The sequence below is a fragment of the Plecotus auritus genome (genome assembly GCF_963455305.1).
Source record: "Plecotus auritus genome assembly, chromosome: 2".
Taxonomy (NCBI): domain Eukaryota; kingdom Metazoa; phylum Chordata; class Mammalia; order Chiroptera; family Vespertilionidae; genus Plecotus; species Plecotus auritus.
In genome coordinates this window covers 187,067,247-187,079,644 of record NC_137771.1, presented here as the reverse complement: position 1 = coordinate 187,079,644, position 12,398 = coordinate 187,067,247, and positions in this window count along the sequence as shown.

Sequence of the window (12,398 nt, the reverse complement as noted above, 5' to 3'; positions counted from 1 at the left end):
GACAGAAAACTTCCCCTACCTGGTGAAAGAAATAGACTTATAAGTTCAGGAAGCACAGAGAACCCCAAATAAGAGGAATCTAAAGAGGACCATACCAAGACACATCACAATTAAAATGCCAAGGCAAAGAGAGAATCTTAAAAGCAGCAAGAGAAAAACAATTAGTTACCTACAACTGTGCCCATATGACTGTCAGCTGATTTCTCAACAGAAACTATGCAGGCCAAAAGGGAGTGGCAAGAAATGTTCAAAGTGATGAATAGCAAGAACCTACAACCAAGATTACTCTACCCAGCAAAGCTATCATTTAGAATTGAAGGTCAGAAAAAGAGCTTCACAGACAAGAAAAAGCTAAAGGAGTTCATCATCACCAAACCAGTATTATATGAAATGCTGAAGGATATTCTTTAAGAAGAGGAAGAAGAAGAAAAAGATAAAGATAAAAAATATTAACAACGAAGTGACAGCAATTATATATCTATCAACAATTGAACCTAAAAATTAAATGAATAAAAAAATCTGATGAACAGAATAAACTGGTGAATGGAATAGAATCAGGGGCATGGAAATGGAACAGACTGATGATTCTTAGGGAAGGGGATGTAGGGGCGTTCAGGAAGAGATTAGACAAAGATCTTATTTGCATGTATGCATTACCTATGGACACAGACATAGGGTGGCGATGGCCTGGGGTGTGTGTGGGGGAACCAGGTGGAGGAAAGCTATGGGGGGAAAAAAGATGGACATCTGTAATAATCTCAAAATAAAGATTATTTAAAAAAATAAAAGGTAATGATGGCTGTGTTAACTAAAAAAGGGGGGAAAATATTGCTACAACAAATGTCTGCTATTTTGCTGCCTATGGAGTCTTCTAAAATTTTTATGATTTCTTATCTTACATTTAAGTCCTTTATCCATTTTGAATTTATTTTTGTGTATGGTGTAAGTTGGTGGTCTAGTTTCATTTTTTTGCATGTATCTGTCCAATTTTCCCAACACCATTTATTGAAGAGACTGTCAACTCCATTGTATGCTCTTGCCTCCTTTATCAAATATTAATTGAGCATAATGGCTTAGATCGATTTTGGGGTTCTCTGTTCTGTTCCACTGGTCTATATGTCTCTTCTTGTGCCAGTAGCAGGCAGTTTTGAGAACAGTGGCTTTGTAGTATAGCTTGATATCTGGCATTGTGATCCCTCCAACTTTGTTCTTTCTCAAGATTGCTGCAGCTATTCGGGTTTTGTTTTTTTATTCCAGATGAATTTGTGGAGAGTTTGTTCTAGGTCTGTGAAATATGCCGTTGGTATTGTAATGGGGATTGCATTGAATTTATAGATTGCTTTGGGTAATATGGACATTTTAATGATGTTGATTCTACCAATTCATGAACACGGTATATCCTTGTTTTTGTTTATATCTTCCTCTATCTTTGTTTTCAACATCCTGTAATTTTCTGAGTACAGGTCCTTTACCTCCTTGGTTAAATTTATACCTATGTATCTTAATTTTTTTATTGCAATGGTAAATGGGATTTTTTTTTAGTTTCTCTTTCTGTGAGTTCATTATTGGTGTATTATGTTCTTTTATAAAAAAAACAATTTTTTAAATTAATTTCAGAGAGGGAGAGAGAGAGATAGAAATATCAATGATGTAAAGAAATCATTGGTTGGCTGCCTCCTGCACACCCTTTACTGGGATTGAGCCTGCAACCAAGGTACATGCCCTTGACCAAAATTGAACCCAGGACCCTTCAGTCTGTGGACTGATACTCTATCTACTGAGCCAAACTGGCTAGGGCTATCTTTATGTTCTTTGAGTGCCTCTTTGTTTTATTCCCTTCCCACATACCTCTTACTGCCATTGCATTCGCTCATAGCCAGAATTTTAATTATTATACCTAGAGTATAATAATATAATAATTTAAAATTATTATAATTATTATTTAGAATTGAAATAATCAAAAATTTCTTATGAACTAAGTGGGCATTTAATAAATATTAATTAAAGATTGTGATGTACCATGATTGTGATGTATGGACTGCTGTGCTTTTTCTGGTTTATACCCATTAGCCTGATCTGAGTCTTAAGAGGCCATATAGAAAAGCACAAAGTTAGTGAAGGCCTTTAAAGAACTGCTTTCGGTTTCATGATGTAGAACACTTAACAAGAATTCCCATGTGACAGTGAAAAACACTAGAAAAGCATTTTGTAAGAAAAGGTGGGAGGAATTAAGAAGCAGATGGACGATTGGTATAGATGTCCTTTAAGGTCCACTCCCACCGGAATTCTGGATTATTCTTTGCTTTGGGATATTTTTTGACGCTCTAGCCACTGAGCCAAACCAGTTAGGGCTCTCTTTACTCTTTATATCTCTCCTTTGTATATGTTGAAAATATCCCAAAATATCCCACCATTTCCCAATGTTCTTTGCAAGCTCCTCTTAATTCATTCTATCTGTGTCTGTTAATTATGGTTATTTACCTCTATATAGCGAAAAAAGCAAATGAAGGCAGAAAATTCTTTTTGAAACTCTAAAGCTTTATCCGCCAGGCCATTGACTGGGGAAATAGGCTATTCACCCCCAGGGATATGCAAAATGATCCAACAGTGGACCTTCTTCTACTTTTAGGTTAACTCTTTTTACTCTTTTTTTAAAAAAATACATTTTATTGATTTTTTACAGAAAGGAAGGGAGAGGGATAGAGTGTTAGAAACATCGATGAGAGAGAAACATCGATCAGCTGCCTTCTGCACACTCCCTACTGGTTATGTGCCTGCAACCAAGGTACATGCCCTTAACTGGAATTGAACCTGGGACCCTTGAGTCCCCAGGTCGACGCTCTAGCCACTGAGCCAAACCAGTTAGGGCTCTCTTTATTCTTTATATCTCTTCTTTGTGTATGTTTTCTTTTACATGTACTATTTTAGTAGTGAAGTACTATACGTATTTGATTTATCATCAAGCAATCAAGCAATAGACAAAAAGGTTTTGAAACTTCAGGGCAAGACAACACAATATGATGGAAAGTGAATAGGTAATAACAGTGATGAGATTCAGGAGATAATGAGATGAGTTGTTGGGTCCAAAATAAACAAATCTTATTCTCTTTTTTAAAAAAATAAATCTTTATTGTTCAGATTATTACAGTTGTTCCTCTTTTTTTTCCCCATACCTCCCCTCTACCCGGTTCCCACCCAACCCCATTCCCTTACCCTCACCCCCACTGTCCTCATTCATAGGTGTATGATTTTTGTCCAGTCTCTTCCCGCACCCCCCACACTCCTTTCCCCCTGAGTATTGTCAGTCCACTCCCTTTCTATGCCCCTGTTTCTATTATATTCAGTTTATTCTGTTCATCAGATTTTTTATTCATTTGATTATCTGTACCTTTTTCTTCTTCCTCTTAAAGAATACCTTTCAGCATTTCATATAACACTGGTCTGGTGGTGATGAACTCCTTTAGCTTTTTCTTATCTGTGAAGCTCTTTATCTGACTTTCAATTCTGAATGATAGCTTTGCTGGGTAGAGTAATCTTGGTTGTAGGTTCTTGCTATTCATCACTTTGAATATTTCTTGTCACTCCCATCTGGCCTGCATAGTTTCTGTTGAGAAATCAGCTGACAGTCGTATGGGCACAGTTGTAGGTAACTAATTGTTTTTCTCTTGCTGCTTTTAATATTCTCTCTTGTGTCTTTTGCTCTTGGCATTTTAATTATGATGTGTCTTGGTGTGGTCCTCTTTGGATTCCTTTTGTTTGGGGTTCTCTGTGCTTCCTGGACTTGTAAGTCTATTTCTTTTACCAGGTGAGGGAAGTTTTCTGTCATTATTTCTTCAAATAGGTTTTCAATATTTTGCTCTCTCTCTTCTTCTAGCACCCCCATAATTTGGATGTTGGTACACATGCAGTTGTCCCAGATGCTCCTTACACTATCTTCACATTTTTGGATTCTTTTTTCTTTTTGCTTTTCTGGTTGGGTGTTTCTTGCTTCTTTGTATTTCAACTCTTTGACTTGATTCTTGTGGTCCTCTAGACTGTTGTTGGATCTCTGTATATTATTCTTTATTTCAGTCATTGTGTGCTTAATTTCTAGTTGGTCCTTTTTCATATCCTTGAGGGTCTCACTAAATTTATCGGCCTTTTCTAGAAAATTCTTGAAAAACATTATAACCATGGTTTTGAACTCTATATCTTCCATTTCTTTCATTTGTGACCTGTTTCTTTGTCTCCGCATTTTGGTTGGTTCCCTGAGTTGATAGAGTGGCTTTGTGTGCTAGGTGTCCTATAGGGCCCAGTGGCTCAGCCTCCCCAATTACCTGAGGTGGACACTCTTGGTGCACCCCTTTGTGGACTGTGTGCACAGCCTTGTTGTAGTTGAGCCTTGATTGCTGTTGGTATCACTGGGAGGAATTGACCTCCAGGCTGTGAGGATCAGCTGTATCTACGCTGGGAGAACTTCTGTGCTGGAGATACCCTTACGAGGCAAGACTTGCTTCAGTGGGGCTTTGGTGCTCACTGAGTCTGCACCCTGAGTGTGTCCCTTATGGATCTGAGGAGTTGTAATCTGGATGGTCCCACTCTAACCACTAGGTACACTGGCTCTTGGATCTCCAAGGAGGTGCTAATTTAGCCTCTGCCTGAGGCCACCCAGCAGGAGCTATGGAGAGATCTGCAGATTCCTCTTCTTTGTTTGGGTTTTGGAGGTGCCCAGATGAGGCCCAGCTGTGAAGCAATGCAAGCGGCTGTGGGGCCTTGGGCCTTCTTTTGGATGTTCTGGGTCTCTCTGACTCAGCTGCAGTTTGTTAGGTAATTTTAGATTTCAAAGGACCAGGCCATTCATATGCAAAAGCCCCTGCACACAGCTTGGGTGGGGTGGGGTCTCAGGGTGGAGCAAACAGCAATGGCTTCCCGTCAGCCCTGCCCTAAGAGGCCCCCTGGTCTCAGTGTCCCGTGGTAATCACTGCAAGCACCTCTGAGAGAAAGCCACCCTTGAGTTCTGCCCGCTGCCAGACAGTCCAGTTTCTCCCTGTATGAGTCTGGGTCCCCAGAGTCTCACTTAGAACTGGAGTTCAGAGCAGTCGGGAGCTTGTGTCTCACTCCAGATTGAGAAAGACAGCCGCATCCTCAGTTGCCAGCCCTTTCCGCGTGCGCCTCTGTACCTCTGCACTTTACTTCCGCAACTCCTCTGAGTCTCAGTGTGCTTTTCTCTTTCCTTCTAGTTGTAGAATTTCCACTCAGCCAGCCTTCCTGTGGTTCTGGATGATGTCCGTTTTGTCTTTTAGTTGTAGTTTTGAAGTGGTTGTGTGAGGCAGCAAGTTCAGGTGTTTACCTATGCCGCCATCTTGGTTTCTCCCAAATCTTATTCTCTTGAAACCCAGGAGTAACTTACATTGTATTTATACTCATGAAAAAAGGAAACTGAACAGGGACAACCTTTCTTGCTTTGATTCTGGCTAGTTTTGTACTGGCTTTTCTTTCTTTTCTTTTTAAACTTTTCCTTAAATTTAAAAAAAAATTACATTCAATATTATTTTGTATTAGGTGTATAGCTTAGTGGTTGGACAATCATATATTTTACAAAGTGTTTCCACTGATATTTCCAGTACCCAAATGATACCATACATAGTTATTACAATATTATTGACTATATTTCTTATGCCAATACTTCATATCCCCATGACTATTTTTTAACACCAGTCTGTACTTTTCAATCCCTTCACCTTTTACATCTAGTCTGCCAACCCCACCCCCCGGCCCCCTCTGGCAACCATCAGTCTGTTTTCTGTATCTTTCAATCTGTTTCTGTTTTGTTTGTTCATTTCATTTCTTTTTTTTTTTTTTTTCCCACAGAGTTTGGAATGGCAGGGAGTACTTATCCTTAACAAGATAAAAAATAATCTTCTGCAATTAGGATTAGCTAAAGTAAATGCATTATATCTATAAATGTAATTTTTCATAGACTCTCAGAATTCTTTGACAATGTAGAAAGTACTTTACTTAAGAATTTTAATCTAAAAATATTCACAAATAGGAACCAAGCCATGCTTCATATGTGGAGATTTCAACTTTGATGACATTAATGGCTCTGTAAAAACAGGACACTTTTTTTTAGTCTATTATTCACAATGTTTGTGCATAGCTTTGAGATGTTTTACCAGAATTATTTGCTCCGTCATTTTCAACTAAATGAATGTAAGAGCAATGGGATTGTGGAAAGTACTCATAAGATGAGATAACTGAAAGTTTTGAAAATAAAGTAGAGCTAGTCAAACAATTGAAAGTGGGCAGAAAGTGGTCATTGTTGCATGAACATGGACTGAATCTTTGTGCAAATGAATCATTTTAAAAGACAAACAGCAAATCACTTAAATATAGTACTTATATAAGTTACAATAATTAGAAAGAAAAAAAATGTGGTGGGAAAACTTTTGAGGAGATGGCTAGGCAACAGGTTTCAAGCCAGTCTAAGTAATGAACAATTGTTAACTATGTATCCCAATACATTTGTATTTATTTATTATATATGACATACATATACAACTATAATTAGTTAATATCTCAGAAAAATTATATTATGCTTAAGCAAGATTATTTATTAATAACAGTGGATGTAAATTCAGATTTTAAAAACCTTCTTAATATTTTTCTGAAGAGGAAAAATGTCAGATTTGATAAAATTATTAATTTTTTCCTTTGTACTATGGTCAACAAGGAGCTTATACTAGGAGTGGGAGAAGTGTCATCTTTGTAATTTTCTTATTGTTTACATGTGCTTACATAATTAATATTCTTTTTCATCACAGGTTCTTTGCAGAAAAACTTTAGAAGCCACATGTCCATTTTGAGAACATTGGCTTAAACCAGAATATGTAGTTTGCACTAAACTGGGCATACATACTGCAGTAAATTGCAGTGTGACAGAGGAGGTAAGAAGAGAGAGGGTACCACTGGTAATCTCTCCACACTGCTTGTCTTCCCTGAAGACATGCAGACCAAATAAGGATGCAAGTATCAATATTTATGTGAAGGACTAGTAAACCTTATTTCCCGTTGCTTTTTAAAGATAAAAATATTTGCCAATAAAAGTTCTAATAATTTCTTCCTGCATCCCAATGGATCATTTATTGCACTCAAAGAATTATGCACATCTTATTTTGGAAACCCTTTTCCTAAAAGATCAACATCAATGTCAGACATCTATTAGCTTGATATTAATTCTGAAGAGGACTAAGTTTTTTCAAGAAATTAAAAGTTAAAATGGTGATAAAACCTTTGGTAAGCCTTGATTCCAGAGGTTTAAAGCTTGTTTGAATTTGTGCAACATCAAAGTGTTGGGATACTAAATAATGAATCATTTTAAAAGACAAACAGCAAATCACTTAAAGGTACTATGGCATTTTCTAGAACAAAAAACCGGGAAAGATGACACCTACCTTAAAATATTTGGCTATATTTAGATTTTTTAAATTCTCAAACAGTAAGAACCAAGGAAGAGAAGTATATGACTTGCTTTAAAGAGTTGAAGGACAGATTTAATCTCCTACTTGGTGGAAATTCATCATAAGTTCCATATGTAGCAGTATAGCCAGCTAGAGATTCTGACTGACTCTCCCCTGTTAAACTGGATAAATGTTGTATTAAATGTATATAAAAATATTTTTAAAGGTTCTGGTGAGCCAGCAGGAAGATAAGGATTCCTGAGAGGTCAAATACTAAGTGAAAGTAGGAACCCAGAAGGGCAAGCTGAGTAAACTGAAGCTGGTTGATCTTCAGTGACTTTGAGTTTCAATTTTCATACCATGGACAAGAGCCAAAACATAAGACTTACTCAAGGAGACAATGTCCTAAAATATAAAAGAATAAGAACATATAAGTTGGAGAGTTGTTATTGGAGTTAGCATTCTATGGTTTACATGGTTATAGTTTAAGAGAGTATATAACTATATAATTATATAGTTTAAGAACAGGACAAATTATTAACTATAGGCTTTGATAAAGTAAAAATGCATGTTTAAATTACTAAGTTAATTACTGAAAGAATATAAATAAAATATACAGCATCTAAATTAGAAGAGGAAAAAAATGGCAGGAGAAAAATACTTAAACTAAATAAAGTTAAGAAGGGAGAAACAAAAAGGAACATTAAAAAAAACAAAAAGCACAAATAACATGGTGGAAATAAATCCAAATATGTGAGCAATATAAACTAAATATGTTATATTGGATTTTTAAAAAAATCCAACTGTATGATGTTTACAAGACCCTTAAAAAGCACAGGGATGTAGAAAAATTTAAAGTGAAGAGGTTCAAAATGAAACTCTGTAAACATTAACTAAAAGTAAGTAGACAAAAATGTAGCGATATCCAGCAAAATGAACTTTTAGGAAAAGGTAAAGAGGGTAACTTGTAATAAAGAGGACAACTTTATTATGCTAAAATGTTCAATTAATAAGGAAGATATAATACTTCTAAATTTGTATATATAATGCTGTAGTCTCAAAATACATAAAGTAAAAATTGATAAAACGGAAAATAGATACAAATAAATTCACCACCACAGTTAGAGGAACAATGCACTGCCCTATATAATTAATAGATCAAACAGACAAAAAGTGAGTAAGGCTATAGACCATTAGAAGTGTCAGTAACAAGCTGTTCCCAATGGATATATTTATATATTGAACATGACATTCAACAAATGTGATATACGTAATCTTTTCAATCACATACACTCATAATATCTAAGGAAACCAAATACAATGTAGTTCATAAAACTAGTTCATCAAATTCTAAGACTGGTATCATATAGATCATATATAATCTGGATGCAATAGAATTAAGTAAGCAATTCAAATAACTAGAAAACCATCATAAGTTTTGGGAGTAAGGAATATGCTCTGAATATTATCTAGGTGAATGAAGAAATTATAAGAAAAATGAAACTAAGAACTGAAAAGCAATGAAAATACTATAAAAATAACTGTTTATATTAGGGGGAAAAAAGGAAAGGCTAAACATTAATAGATAACTAGCCAACTTTGAAAGTTAAAAAAAAAAACTGAACAAAATAATAGAGTGAAATTAGAGAAAGTAGAAGGAAACAGATAACAGAGACAAGAGCATAAACTTAATAAACTGAAAATATAGATGCAATAAAGATATATAAAAGCTATCTCGGGAAGAACCAGTCAAGAAAAAAAGAGGAAACATAATGTTAGAAATAAAAAAACAATATAAGAATTAATAGGGGAACAAAATTACAAATAATAGGACATTTGGAAAAATTTATACTAATTAATTTGAAAATGTATGTGAAATGGAAAAAAATTAGGAAAATATTATTTTCATGATTTAAAAGAGAACGGGATGACCTGAGTAGTCCAACAACAAATAAATGAAATCAGTAATTAAAAAGTTTTCACAAAGAAAACCGGCCCTAAGAGTTTTCTTCTATTAAGATGATAAGAAACATATAAATTAAATCTTATGCAAATTATTCCAGAGTAAGAAAAAGAAGCAGTAGTCATGAGCTCCTTTTATGAAAATAACATAAATTCATACTAATAAAGCAAAATTGTAGGCCAACCTCACTCAGAAACATGGAGACAAATCCTAAACAAATAGTAAATCCAGCAATGTAAAAAAGATTATACATTACAGCCCTAGCCAGTTTGGCTCAGTGATAGAGCATCGGCCTGTGGACCAAAGGGTCCTGGGTTCGATTCCAGTCAGGGACATGTGCCTCGGTTGCAGACTCCTCCCTGACCAGGGCCCTGATTAGGCTCATCCAGGAGGTAACCAATCAATGTGTTTCCCTCTCACCGATGTTTCTCTGTTTTTCCCTCTCTTGTCCGCTCTCCCCAAAAACCAATGGAAAAATATCCTCGGGTGAGGATTAACAACAACAACAACAACAAAATAATACATTATAATCAAGTTGGTTTCATTCTGAAAACTTAACATTCATTTGACATTAAATTAATTAATGTAATTCACCACATTAACAAATCAAAGAGAAAAATAGTATATCAATAGATGCAGAAAAATACATTATAAATTTCGTAATAAAAATTTTAAGCAAGTTAGGAATAGATGGGAATTTTTTTAACCAAGAAGACCTCAGAGATGATCACAATGTTGAACTAAAAGCTTTCTCTTTAAGATCAGGAATACAACAGGGGGCCTAAATACAAATGATTCCATTAAACTTATACTGAAGGTTCTAACCTGAGTAATAAGGCAAGTAACATATAAAAAGATGGGAGGGATGAAACTGAACTCTTTATTTGCAAATGATATGATTGTCCAGTAGAAAACCCAGAAGAATCTACAATCTTCTATACTAATAAAAGAGTAATATGCTAATTAGACCAGGAGACCTTCCAGAGACCTTCTGGACGTCCTTCCAGACAAAGCTGGGGGCTTGGCTGGCCTGCAAACCACCCCCAGGCCCTCACCCAGACCACCCCACTCCCAGCAGGGACCCCCACCCCATCAGGGGGCTGGCTGGCCTACAAACTGCCCCAGGCCCCTCACCCAGGCCGCCCACTCCCAGGCAGGGACCCCCACCCTGATGGGGTTGTGGATGGCCTGCAAACGGCCCTCAGCCCCTCACTCAGGCCAGCCATGCCCCCCAGCGGGGACCTCCACCCCAATGGGAGCATGGCCAGCCTGCAAACAGCTCTCAGCCCCTCACCCAGACTGGCCATGCCCCCCAGCAGGGACCCCCTCCTCAATGCGGGCATGGCCAACCTGCAAAAGGCCCTCAGCCCCTTGCTCAGGCTGGCTCCACCCCCAGCAGAGACACCCTCACCTCAATGGGGGCGTGGCCAGCCTGCAAACTGCCCCAGCTCCTTGCCCAGGCAGGCCCCACCCCCCAAGAGAACCCCCACCCTGATCTGGGACCCCCTTCAGGGCAGACCAGCCAGCCGCCACCTGTGCACCAGGCCTCTATCTATATTAATAAAAGGATAATATGCTAATTAGACCAGATGTCCTTCCAGACAAAGCCATGGTGGCAGGGCCAAGGCAGAGGCAGTTAGGGATGATCAGGCTGGCAGGGGAGAGCAGTTAGGGTGATCAGGCCAGCAGGCAGGCGAGCAGTTAGGAGCCAGCAGTCCCAGATTGCAAGAGAGATGTCTGACTGCCAGTTCAGGATGACATCCCCTGAGGGGTCCCAGATTGGAGAGGGTGCAGGCCGGGCTGAGGGACACCCCACCCCCCATGCATGAATTTCGTGCACCAGGCCCCTAGTAAATCAATAAAGTTAAATTAGCCTTAGATTTTGATAGAAAAATCAATATACAAAAATTATACTTTTACATACACAAGCACTAAACAGTTAAAATGTAACTTAAAATATTATTAACAATAGCATCAGAAAATATGAATAAACTAAGAATAGCATCTGGCACTTTACACATTTTCAAAGAGAGTAAGACAACTTGACTAAGAGATGTGGAAAAATAGACTAAGTTTAAATGTAGGAAGATTCAAAGTTTTAAAGATGTCATTTCTCCCTGAATTGACTTATAGATTCTGATTGGTGGAAATTCTGATTAAAAAAAACCCAACTTTAATTTCCTGTGGAACTTATCAATCTGATTTTTATATTAAGTGAAAGAGCAAAGGTCACGAATAACCAAGACACTCCTGAAGAAAAGGAAAAGATGAGGAAATTTGCCAAGGCAGAATTCTAATTTTTTTTTTAATTACAGCAATTAAGGGAATGTGGTATTGCCACAATGCTAGGCAAATAAATCAATGGTACAGGATGGAGAGTCCAGAAAATAACATGTATATATTGAAAATTTGATTCGTGTTAAAAACCTTAATAATGATCAGTGGGAAAATGATGGGCTTTTCAATATATGATGCTCAGATAATTCACATAGAACAAAACAAAATTAGACCACACTTTATACATATGTAAAAATGAATTACAAATATATTAAATATGAAAAAACATTTAGAGAAAATATAGAAGAATATATATCCTGCAGGATAAGAAAATGTTTTATAAAATTAGACAAAAAAATAACAACAACACTAACCACAATAACACAGTAAACAAGGTGAAAAGATAAGCCACAAAGTGAGACAGGATATAAGTAACACATATGATTGACAAAGTATGTAAGAACTCGTAGGAATTAATAAGAAGGCAAAAATATAATAGAAATATAGGTAGAGGTGCAAATAGAAATGCCCTATGAACATTTGAAAAGATGTTTAAATTTCTTAGTAATTAGAAAACTTAAATTAAAATCCAAGAGTCCATGCACCACTTAGCAGATTTGCAGAATGTGAAATATCTGATCATATCAAGGGCTAGCAGGATCTACAGCCTCAGGAGCTGTTGTTATCTAATAAAATTAAAGATGTGCACCTTCCTCTCC